We start from the raw sequence: 12558 nt of genomic DNA, 5'->3' as shown, positions 1-12558 counted from the left end.
GCATATGCAAAACTGTCATGTAACTCAATGATATTTAAAGCATGAGACATAAAAGCTCTCTAATAAATTATACTTTCTAAAGTTATGAATAAAAGGGAAGGGAATAAAAATTATATTATTTTTGTTAGTAAGGAGTGCAATACACTCATTTTTTTTTTTAAAAAAAAACCTCTCATATTTTAAACAACAGAGCGAAGAAGAAAGAAAAAAATCTTTACTTGACTAAAGCAATCGGATTTTGAGCAAATTTTTCCTTACAAAATGGCTTATTTTTTTCCCAAATAAGATTCGTTTTTCTAAATCAATTGACAAATGAATTATCCATGTGTGGGTTATTTATATCAAAATTTAAAACACACAAAAAGAGATTTCTCTTTACCATCTTGCCTACTTTTGGCCAACTTTCTAATCATTACTTAGGATATACAAAGATATGTGCTTGATTTCAATTACTGTTTAAATTCAGGCAGGAATTTAAATGATAGGAAAACCTTCATTTCCCTGGCCTCAAATTTCCATGCAATGATTTATATTCTCTCTACCTTCCTCATGAGAAGAGAGGATATTTATCTACTGGAGAAATTGGATGAAGTACAATGAAATCTCTATTTGCAAATGATATGATTACCTAAAGTAGATAATCTTAAAGAATCTTCAAAATAAATGTTGAAACTACTAATATAAAGGCACAAAAACTACTAATACAATACTCATTTTGAATAATTGTGAAAAAAATAATGTAAGTTTGAAACTTCTAAAAATTATAATAATAGTATTCCCCAAAATGAAATACATAGGCATAAATTTAACAATAGAGGCACAGGACATGTATGAAAAAAACCTAATGATAAAAAAAGAAAGTTCTACATAAATATAAGTTAAACTGTGTTCGTGGACCAAAGACTAAATATCAAATTTAAATTTTGCTTGTCATATATAACTAATTAGGCTCAAAACTTCATCTTGTTGAATTAGGTCCTGACTTCCTTAACCAGACTCCTAAAGCACAAGAAATAAAATAAAAAATTAATAAATGGGATGGATTCAAAATAAAAAGCTTCTTTGCAGCAAAGAAAAAACAATCAATAACATGATGAAAATGCCCAAAGAGTGGGAGAACATCTTTACTACATGTACATCAGATAGAGCACTAATCTCCAGGATATATAAAGAATTCAAAAAACTTAATACACACACACAAACACATAAAAAAATCAATAAATGGGCTAAGGAGCTTAACAGAAGAAGATATACAATCGATCAACAAATTTATGAAAAAATCTTCAACATCTCTAGTAATTAGATAAATGCAAATGAAAACTACTCTAAGACTTAATCTCACTCCCATCAGAATGGCAGTTATCAAGAATACAAGCAATAAAAAGTGTTGGCAAAATGTGGAGAAAAAGGTATACTCATACATTGTTGGTGGCACTGCAAATTGGTGCAACCAATCTGGAAACAAGCATGGAGATTCCTCAGAAAAATTGGAATGGAACCACCATTTGACCCAGCTATCCCACTCCTCAGTTCATACCCAAAGGACTTGCCTAATTATTTTTAAAGCTATTGTAATAGTAATAATCTTATTTTACAAACATTGAGATAAAGATGCTATAATGAATCAGCAATTAGGATATACACTTCAAGAAAATGAAAATATTTTTACTTAAAAAAGAAATTACTCTTTAAAATTAATTAATTAGTCTTTTTGAGTATTATACTTTTTTAAGTTTCTAAATGAATTTATCTGGGGCTGGAGATGTGGCTCAAGCGGTAGCGCTCTCGCCTGGAATGCGTGCGGCCCGGGTTCGATCCTCAGCACCACATACAAACAAAGATGTTGTGTCCGCCGAAAAATAAAAATAAATAAATAAATAAATATTAAAAAAAATAAATGAATTTATCTGAGATTCCTTTAAGTTATACACATACATATGTGATGAAATATTTGTTAATCAAACGTTCACTATGATTAGGACTGGTATTCTTGGGATGGTGCAGGAAAGCTTGAAAAGTATTATGAAGTACACCCAAGGTAAAATCACTTAGAAGGTAAGCCAAAGCAATTCAAAGTATCCAGTTAGTTACAGGCAATAATATTCATTTTGGAAAATCTAATTTAAATTGAGATTTTTAAAGAAAGCTAAGACGTATCAGTTTAGTTAATTTATTGAAAAATGGGACAAGTAAATAAGAGCCCAGGGACAATAAAAACAGTGACATTTCTGTGTTTCTCTCTCTCTCTCTCTCTCTCTCTCTTTCTATACAGATCATTGTGATCTTTATTTAGCATGTATAGCTCAACTAAACAACATAGTATTTCACCAAATTAAAAAGAAAAAACAAATTCTATAAGGGGAAAAAGCTGATAAACTAACCCCAGTTAGATATTTCTTCAAGATTTTATGTGAAGATTGTGGGTATGAGATAGGTGTTTCTCTTGGCATAAAATTTCTGTTGAGTCCCCTGTTGCTATAAAGATTTCTTTCAAGAGGACCCTCTCCAATAGGCCTTGAGTTCCCAGTGCTATTCTGCTGTATCACCAGAAGTCTGCTATTGGTTTCTTCTAGCATCTCAATGGTTCTGCAAAGACTGTGAAAGGCAAAGGCTTAGCATCTCATTTTCCTCTAAATGACTCTAAAATGACTCGCATTAAAAATTTTTGCCATAATTATAAATGGAATTTCCCATCAAACAGTGTCTTACCAATAATGTGTCAGCATACATAGTGTATACAAACATAGGCTTTATACTGTTCTAAAGATGTACATATGTTTCCAGGGGCATTCTTATCTAATAAGTAATTTAAACAAAGCAGGTGAGAGGGAAATGGCTATTATGACATATCATTTCATAGGGAACCCTGCTGCTTTCTTGAAGGATCTTAAAAGATTCTTAAGGATGCCACTAGAAACACTTGCATTTAAAGAGTAACTGTTGAGATGATGGATATTTAATTTGTTTGACTATAATAGCCACTTCATAATATACAAATATATTATAACACCATGTTGTATTCCTGCATTTTGTACAATTCAAAATGAGACTGAGAAAAAAACCTAGAAATACTTGCTTGTAGCAAACCATTTTAGGAACTTAAAAGCCTTCCCTTAAAGACATATTAAGCATTTGCTTTCAGCATCTGGACATTCTATCCATTGTTACCTGGGGGAAATTAAGCATCTAGCAATGAGGACTATTTAGAGCAGCCACCACTAAGAGACAAGGAGATGTCTGAGTTAGTGGTCCAAAAGAATTAAATGGGGGGGGCGGAGAAGAATGAAAGCAGATCCCAAGGCAGTTAGCTTATGACATCACTACCAAGACATCAGAGGTGGATCTGTCCTTTCTATCTTCCACACCCCCACTCACACCATCCAAAGGATATTTTTAAGCACTTTGTGAATTTTATCTCCCTTCACCCCAGTAACAATCATTCCTTGAATCATAAGTATTCCTTTATGTAGAGTAGAAAAACCCATGAAGCACACTTGATATCTTGGTGTCTTCTGGTGATAATACCAATGATCCTAATCAAGTTAATACACCAAGGGCCAGAATGTGCCCAGAATATTAGTATTAGTACTTGAACCTTGAGATTGAAGTTGTACTCTTATAGAAAATAGTTAAACTTGTTAATATTTCTGTATTAGGGAATGCTGATAAGAAATTTTATAACAGTAGAAATATGTTAGTTATAAAGCTTCAAAAATTATTTGCTGAAAGAATAATAGATCAAGTTAACTACATGAGAATATTGAAGGTGAAGAAAGCCATAAAAGGAGGTAATATAAAATATCCTGAGCTAACATTTAAAGATAAATTCATTTAGCAGAATCATTTAAAAAATTATATTGTTTAGTTGGCATTCACATCCTATTAGTAATCTCATAAACCTGTTTTGCTAGAAATTATGCTTTAGAGAAAAATTAATGAGTACAATTCTTTCTATGATTCTAGATTTTGGCTTACTCATTTAGTTCACTTGACAATGATTTTCTAAGTACATGTTCTTCTAGATAGAGTTGTTTGAATTTTTCCAGTTCTGTTTTGGTAGAATTGTTTTGGGTTCTACTTTGAGAGACTTCAGATTCCAGATCTTTAATTCTGAGTTCCATCTCATTTCTTTGAGTTTCTCTTAACTCAAATAAATGATCTCGATGTTCTGTTTCTTTCTAAAGCAAATTAAAATAATATTTAATATTATTTCTTTTAAAAAATTTTAAATTTGTTTTAATTAGTAATACATGACAGAATGCATTTATGCACTTTGATATACCATACATAGATGGGATATAACTTCTCATTTTTCTGAGTGTACATGTTGCAGAATCATATTGGTCATGTAGTCACCTATATACATTCAGTAATAACGTCTGTTTCATTCTACTATCTTTTCTATCCCTACATCCCCCCACCCCCATCACTTCCCTATACCTAATCTAAGGTAATGCTATTCTTCCCTAGTGTCCTCTGCCTTACTGTGAATTATCATCCGAATATTAGAGAAAACATTCGGCCTTTGGTTTTGTGAGATTGGCTTATTTAGCTTAGCATGATATTCTCAACTCCAACCATTTACTGGCAAATGCCATAATTTTACTCTTCTTTAAAGCTGAGTAATATTCCATTGAGTATATATACCACACTTTCTTTATTCATTCATCTATTGAGAGACACCTGGATTGGTTCCATAGACTAGCTATTGTGAATTGAGCTGCTATAAACATTGATGTGGCTGCATCATCACAGTAGTTTCCTTTATATCTGAGTCAGTGACTCAGAGAGCAATGTTAGTTACATGAAAAAAAAGATGAGATGCTGGAATTTATTATATTTATCATCAACTGTGAAATCTTTGTATCTGAAATATAAAAAAATCTCTGTGTGTGTGTGTGTGTGTGTGTGTGTTACTGAGGATGGAATCCAGGTCCTCAAGCAGGCTAGGGAAGCATTTCACCAGCGAGCTTCATCTCAGCCATGAATTACTCTTATGTTCTCATGTGAGATGAACATTCAAAGAATCTTATGATAGATTCAAAAAATTGATTAAAAAATTGAACAACATAACCTAGGAACAATTTGAAAGTGTTATAATTTTTTAAAAAATATTTTTAGTTATAGATGGACACAATGCCCTTTTAAATTTCATTTATTTTTATGTGGTGCTGAGGATCATATCCAGTGTCTCATACATTCTAGGCAAGTGCTCTACCACTGAGCCACAACCTCAGCTCTAAAAGTGTTATAATTTCTATGTAATAATTTTAATTTTCTTCCTAATAGTCTTGTTTAATGTAAACTAGTCTTAAGAAATCAAATAATTCTCCAATAAAAGCTGTTATTCTGAAAAATCAACTTAGTTATATTAATTATTAATGTGAAAATATTTACAGGGGATACAGATGTCATCTTCCTTCTAAAAGTCTATTAAATTGCTATAAGGGAAGCAGAAGAAGAACATAACATAATGCATCTAAAACATAATTTTCAGTGAAATGAATTAAAGCACATTGCAGATAAATTTACCTGTAAAAATAGATTGACTTGTTTTAAGGATGTTTGTAATTCATTATTAAAATATTCTTCAAGTTCTCTTTTATATTTTCCTACTTGTCCTTCAATGTTTCTTTCCATATGACTTTTTAGTTTTGTTACCTCCTGCTCCAATTCCTTTTTATCTTCTTTTAGTTTTTGAACTTGCTCTTGAATCATTTTCATACATAAAAACTCCTAACAAAAACATTGATATTTATTATTCACATGAAGATACTAAAGATGCAGTCTCCAATTTTGCTTTATTCATCAATATGCATGAATAAAGTAATTTGGCAATGAAAGAAATAGGCTGAGAATAATAAAAAAATCCTGCCATATTTGACATACATTCAGTTGCAATAACATATACTATATACTGGAATCTGAGAATGTGGTCCCTTTAATGACTCAGAAAATAAAACCACCAGGAGTCTCAAAAACCATATTTCTTATACTCATCATTTTTTGCCACAAGACATTTACATTTGATCTTAGGTGTTTATTTTTCTATGAATATTTCATGTCTTTCCTTCTTTAAGTTACTCAAAGGTGATTTGGGTGTTCTTCAGGAGGAACTAGGTTGAGCAAACTACTTGGATGCACATGCAGGCTATTTCTATGACATGACTACAGACTACTGTGACTTGCTTCTAATAAACAATGTGATAAAAGTGAGGCCACTTAATTTCAAACACTAGGTTAGAAAATCAGGTGTTTTATCTGATTTCAACTATTGAACTCTAAGTGAGGCAGCTTTGAGTATTTATTTATCATTCTGGCATGTATCTTCATTTTCCATTCATCAATGCAAAAGTAAACAGAACATTATGGAATAATTTTAATTTTTCAGTAGGGAAACAAATGTAGTGTCCTTTGAATGTAAATAATTTTAATGTAATATGTCTTTTACCTTAATTCAATCTCATTTGGTAAAGACTATCTCATCTTTATGTTGCAGCACAATCTTCTCCATAACATGCATCTTGTCTTTGAAATTTTGAAGTTCAAATCACTTTGACTATTATTTGTCTTTCATAAGTAAACTGAATACTACCTGATTTTAAAAACCAAGTGCTGTATTCTTTGGATGAGTTGAACTATTTACTCCATATAGCCTGTACTGAGCTATAAAGCCAATGAAAACTCCAATGAAGTACCACTTCTATAGAAACAAAGTATACTGGTGTTTCCTTAGGGATGAATAGGTGAATAGGGAAAGCTAAGGTTGGATGACATATGGGTATGAGATTTCTTTTTAGGGTGATATTCTATATTCTAAATATTCTATAATAAAGATGATGATTGCATGAAAGTATGAATACATGTCATTGAATTATACAATTTAAATGACTGAGTTTCATGGTAGGATAATTATATCTTAATAAATATGTGGCCTAAAGTTTTATGTCATGATTTAGTACTCATGATTTTGGGGCATGTAATGGTGAAGTGTTTGGCTTTAAATTATGAGCCAGGATTCAAGACATAAGAGAATCATCACTATGGATCTTTCATAAAAATATATTTTTCATTAATATCAAGTCTATAAAAATTTGAAAAGATCTTCATTTCAATACTCAAAGCATGGAGAAATTTTATTTTTCAAAATTAATTTATTTGGGTCCTAAAAGTGGCTAAACAATTACCTTTTGGCTTTCATTTTCACTGGCTTTCAAATCTCCTTTGAAACCATGCTCTTCATATTTATATTTATTTAACTTCTTTTCTGTCTTCAATCTGCAAAAATGTACATAATAAGTATGTCAAATAACAACTATTTAAACATTCTTTAATCAGATATTATGTTTTATCACATAAAAGAAATTATATGATCCTTTCATTTATTTCAGCCTAACATTATGTGAAAACATTCTAATAAAATTAGAATGTGATATGAACAAAATGTTTTTAATTTATATGGTGGATAAAGAACTGATATTCAAAACATGTATAGAATTATTATAGCTGTGTATACTAATTTTGCTATGTTAATAGAAAACATTTAGTATGTTACTATAAAACCATATTTAGTAAGTTAATATTAAATATTACTATAACCTCTAAATCATTATCTAAGATGAAAAAGAAGATTATATTCAGATACAAATTTTTTAGAAAGAAAAATACACTTTGGTATTTGTTTACCATGGTCCAAGTAGAAAAGAAAGCAAACAGAAAAAATGTCCTGGGGGACTGGAGATGTACTTCATTGGTAGAACATATGCTTAGCCTGTGGGACTGCCTGGGTTCCATCCCAGCACAGAAAACTAAAGGAAACATCAAGAAGATTATTCAAAGCAGGTAAAGAGGCAAAGAAAAAGATATTTGAGATAAATATATATAGAGAAAAGAAAACAGGTGAAATTTTTGAAGAAAGGAAATCAACAGAGAAATGATGGATAAAGATTCAAAAGACTGTTTTAAGAAGAAATTTAGAGGTCTTTGTAAGCACAATATTAACAAAAATGCAACAGAGGAAAAGCCAGGCCCAGGTATACAATTAGATGACAGAAAATATTCATTAGAATAAGAACAAACTCACACACTAAGCAAATAAATAGTTACCCAGTCATGCTGGGGGCTTCAAAGATGCTAGAAAACATTCAATGTGTTTTATAATCTGATGACACAAGCAGGGTTATTCATTTCATTTTTAAGTCATGTATCTTTTTCTTTTTTTTCTCTCACAATACCTTGATCTTATTTATTTTTATGTGGTGCTGAGGACTGAACCCAGGGCCTTGCCTGTGCTAGGGGAACGCTCTACCACTGAGCCACATCCCCAGCCCTAAGTCATGTATTTTTTTCTATGTATGAGACACATATGAAGTCAGCCCTCTGGGGGGGTTCCCAGTCCAAGGATCAAAACCCATGGATTAAAAATACTTGGAAACAATGATTCTGTTTTGAACTTTTTTTTCTTGTCATTCTTCCCTAAACAATACAGTATAACAATTATTCATAAAACATTACAATATATCAGGCTAAAATAAGTGATGGAGAAATGATTTAAAGTAGGAGGACGTGAGTAGGTTACAAGCAAATATTACACCATTTTTCATAAAGAAAATGGATATTGATATTGCTCTCTGTAGGGGATACTGGAACAAACACCTGCAGATACCAGGAGATGCCTATATATTTCAGTTGTGCATGTGTGTGTGTGAACGTGTGTATATTTACAGCAGAAGTTTAATAACATTCATACCTCATGTACACATGAAAAATACCCACACAAAAGGAGTATATCTCCATGACTTATACCTACAAAAATAAAGATCCAGAAATAAAAAATATAAGCTAAGTCAAGATAATTCTTGCTATTATTTAAGAGTGATACAGATAGGCTTTTAGTTATTCAAAATGTATGAATGCTTGTGGGACATTACAAAAAGAAGGAAGAAGTTCAAATTTTAAAATTTAAGATGAATGAAGAGGGCAACTGCCATTCTATACCAAAGATATTGTATTATTGGTTTCATAATAATTAAAGAGTAAATGTAATATTTTGGCATTTTATAATGAGTTCCAGGTTTTGGTGTTAGTTTCTGGAGTAAATTTTAAGATAGAATACTTTGTCAAACTATGAAAAAGTGTATGTAAAATAAATTTGTGTTTAGGTTTTAGAAAAAATAGTTTTCATTAATGAGTGGTTGAAAAGATTATTAAAATCTTACCCTCTTAGCATTGTTTCTAATTCTCCACTTTTCTTCTTTTCTTGATCCAAAGCATATTCCAAAGATTGATTTAACTTAACAAGTTTACTTAATTTTTTATCATCTCCAGGCTTTGAAAAAATTTCATAAAAAATTTTTTTAAAGATCTAGATACTCTGTTTTCTTAAAAAGTTCTTGTAATTAGTTTAAAGAAATTGTGTATTTAGTCAGGTTCATAAAATGCAGTGTATAATGCTGAATAGCAATCTTCAGAAATAATGACTTGTCTTAACACAACTAACATTGATTTACACTTTTACTATCTGGAATTTATATTGCCAAAATTTATTTGTTCAAAATAGAAGTTTTTACACATAAGTGTTAATGGAAAAAAATTTTAAAGGACTGGTTTAGCATTTTAGTTTCTAAAGATGCCTGAAAAATGTTTTTAAAAAATATTTAAATTTTATTTAAATCATTTTCCTAAGACAATTTTCAGAAACTTCCCTTCTGAGTCCCAGGATATTCTTGATCCTCACCTAATTGGCATGAGAAAAATGCTGCTTTCTCAGTAAGCATTTTTCTATGGTTAATTTCCAAATTAACCATTTCTCTTTAAATTTTCAGTCTTCTTCTTAATACAAAAACATAACTCTGGCTTGATTGTTAAATCTCTAGACTTCAACCCACATTACCTACATTAGCAGCTCTGAACTCTTTAAAGAGGTCATTTATGCTTTTCTTTCTTCCTTCTAGTTCACATCTCAAAGAGAACAATCTCACAAGCCATTACTCTGGTGGATTTGTTTGGCATATAGCTGACATCACACATGATTATGTCCATTCTTAATGGTGTTACTTGGATGTAGTAATTTTCCCATTAGGTTGGGGAGGGGGCAAAATTTACTCTTAGGAGGGTGTCCAGCATACTTTATTTTTCTTTCTTAATGCTAGACTTTCCATGAGGGTCAGATTATCAATTGTTTGCCTTTGTTTTCTTTTGAATAATTTCCTTTTCTATACAGACATGGCCTCATGGAAGTCTTGGCCAGAAGTTCCTTTTACATGTATCCTCAACTGTATTATCTGGAGGCTTGAGTCAGATAGAGCTTTGTCTCCTTACCAATGTAGATTCTTCACCTCAAAATTGTGTCTATCACATCTCTTAACCCAGGTAACCCATTATGTAGGAACCCATGATGTGGGAGACTTCGGGCGAAATCAGGGGCTATTGATCTTTACTATACACACCTTAGAAGCTGTCTCATTCAATTTTTCATTCAAAGAGTAGACTTCAGATCAGCTAATGATCCTACACCATATCCCTAATTCATTTCTTTGGGAATCTACAGAAAACCATTCATTATTTTTGAATACTTTTAAAAGATTTTGGATGCTCTCACCAGTTTTTCAATTTTTTATACCTTAACAGATTTCGGCAACATAGCTATGTAAGTGAATTTAATTTTTAATTACATCTATAAAGCACTAATTTAAAAAAGCATAAATACATAAAAGGGAGACCAGTAGCATAGATCAAAGGGAACAAGGGGAGGAATAGAGGTACAGACTGAAAAACATCTTTGCAACAAAGGAAACAATCAGTCCTGTGAAGAGAGAGCCAGCCGAAAGGGAAAAGATCTTTACTATACACACCTCAGGTAGAGCACTAATCTTCAGGATGTAAAAATAACTCCAAAAACATAACAACAACAACAAAAAAAAACCAATCAATAAATGGGCAAAGGAAATGAGCAGACACTTCACAGCAGAAGATACACAATAGATCAACAAAAATATGAAAAAAATGTTCAACATCTCTAGAAATTAGGGAAATTCAAATCAAACTACTCTAAGATTTCATCTCACTTCAGTGAGTATAGTAATTACCAATAATTCAAGCAACAATAAGTGCCCGTGAGGATGTGGGGAAAAAGTAGATTGATTCATTGCTGGTGGGATTGCAAAATGATGTAACCACTTTGGAAAGCAGTATGGAGATTCCTTAGAAAACCTGGAATGGAACCACCATTCAACCCAGCTATCGCACTTCTCAGTGTATACCCAAATGGCTTAAAATCAGCATACTACAGGGACACAGCCACATCAATGTCTGTAGCAGCATGATTCACAATAGCTAAACTGTGGAACCAAAATAGATGCCCTTCAATAGATAAATGGATAAAGAAACTGTGGAATTTTACACAATGTAATATTACTCAGCCTTAAAAAAATGAAATTGTGGCATTCAGAGGTAAATGAATAGAGTTGGAGAATATCAGGCTAAGCAAAGTAAGACAATCCAAAAAAAAAAAAAACAAGTTCAAATGTTTTCTCTGTAAGTGGATGCTGATCCATAATGGTGAGGACAAGGGAAGAATGGAGGAATTTTGGTTAAGTAGAGAGAAGTGTGGAGAGGGGAGGTGTGTGTGTGTGTGTGTGTGGAGGAAAGAAGGTGGAATGAGATGGACATTATTACTGTATGTATGGGTATAATTAGATGAACATCATGTACAACCAGAGAAATGAAAAGTTGTGCTCCATTTGTGTAAAAAACAAAATAAAAAAGTTAAAAATAAAAAAGACTGATTGAAAACAGGTGAATGGGAAAAATCTGGTTTCTGAACCTATGATTCTAGGAGCACTATGTTACTCTGTAAGGGCCTATTAGAACAAGCAGCCATTTCTACCTTTTCACTGGCATCTCTTTTATTTAAAAAATTCAAACAGAAAATTACATTTCTTTGGGAAAAGTGTTCATGTAATGATTCACTATCCATTCTTGATAAATACAAATAACAATACTTTATCCTCTAAACCTCATTGAAAGGCTTGAATTACAAGAGAAATTTAAGAGGCTGGGGCTGTGGCTCAGCAGTAGAGTGCTTGCCTAGCATGTGCAAGGCCTGGGTTTGATCCTCAGCACAACATAAAAATAAATAAAGAAAATAAAGGTATAGTGTCCATCTACAAATAATTTTTTTAAAAAAATTAAAATTCTAGGTGAAATACTTTTTAAAATTTATTTAAATTTAAAGTTATTCTAAAATATTAGCAGGTATTCTAACATATAGTTGTACACTAATGTCCACAGCAGCAGTATCCACATTAGCCAAAAGGTAGAAATAATTCAAAAGTCCATCAACAGATGAATAGATATATAAAAAAAATGTTTTATGCATAAAACATTAGTTTTAGAATATTACCATTTTAAATTAAAGTTTTACTTACAAAATCAGTAGTTTTATGAGTTCAGTGAACTTCTCCTATAGAGTAATTGCACTACTCGTAGCAAGTAATATCCACATAAATACAAGTATTTTTGTCATTGAGATTTATCATATTGTCTATCATATTGTCT

The sequence above is a fragment of the Marmota monax genome, unplaced genomic scaffold (assembly GCF_021218885.2).
Source record: "Marmota monax isolate L192 unplaced genomic scaffold, Marmota_monax_Labrador192_F-V1.1 WCK01_AAM20220418_F8-fsc00034, whole genome shotgun sequence".
Taxonomy (NCBI): Eukaryota; Metazoa; Chordata; class Mammalia; order Rodentia; family Sciuridae; genus Marmota; species Marmota monax.
The sequence above is the reverse complement of the archived record's forward strand: the minus strand, read 5'-3'. Positions refer to the sequence as shown.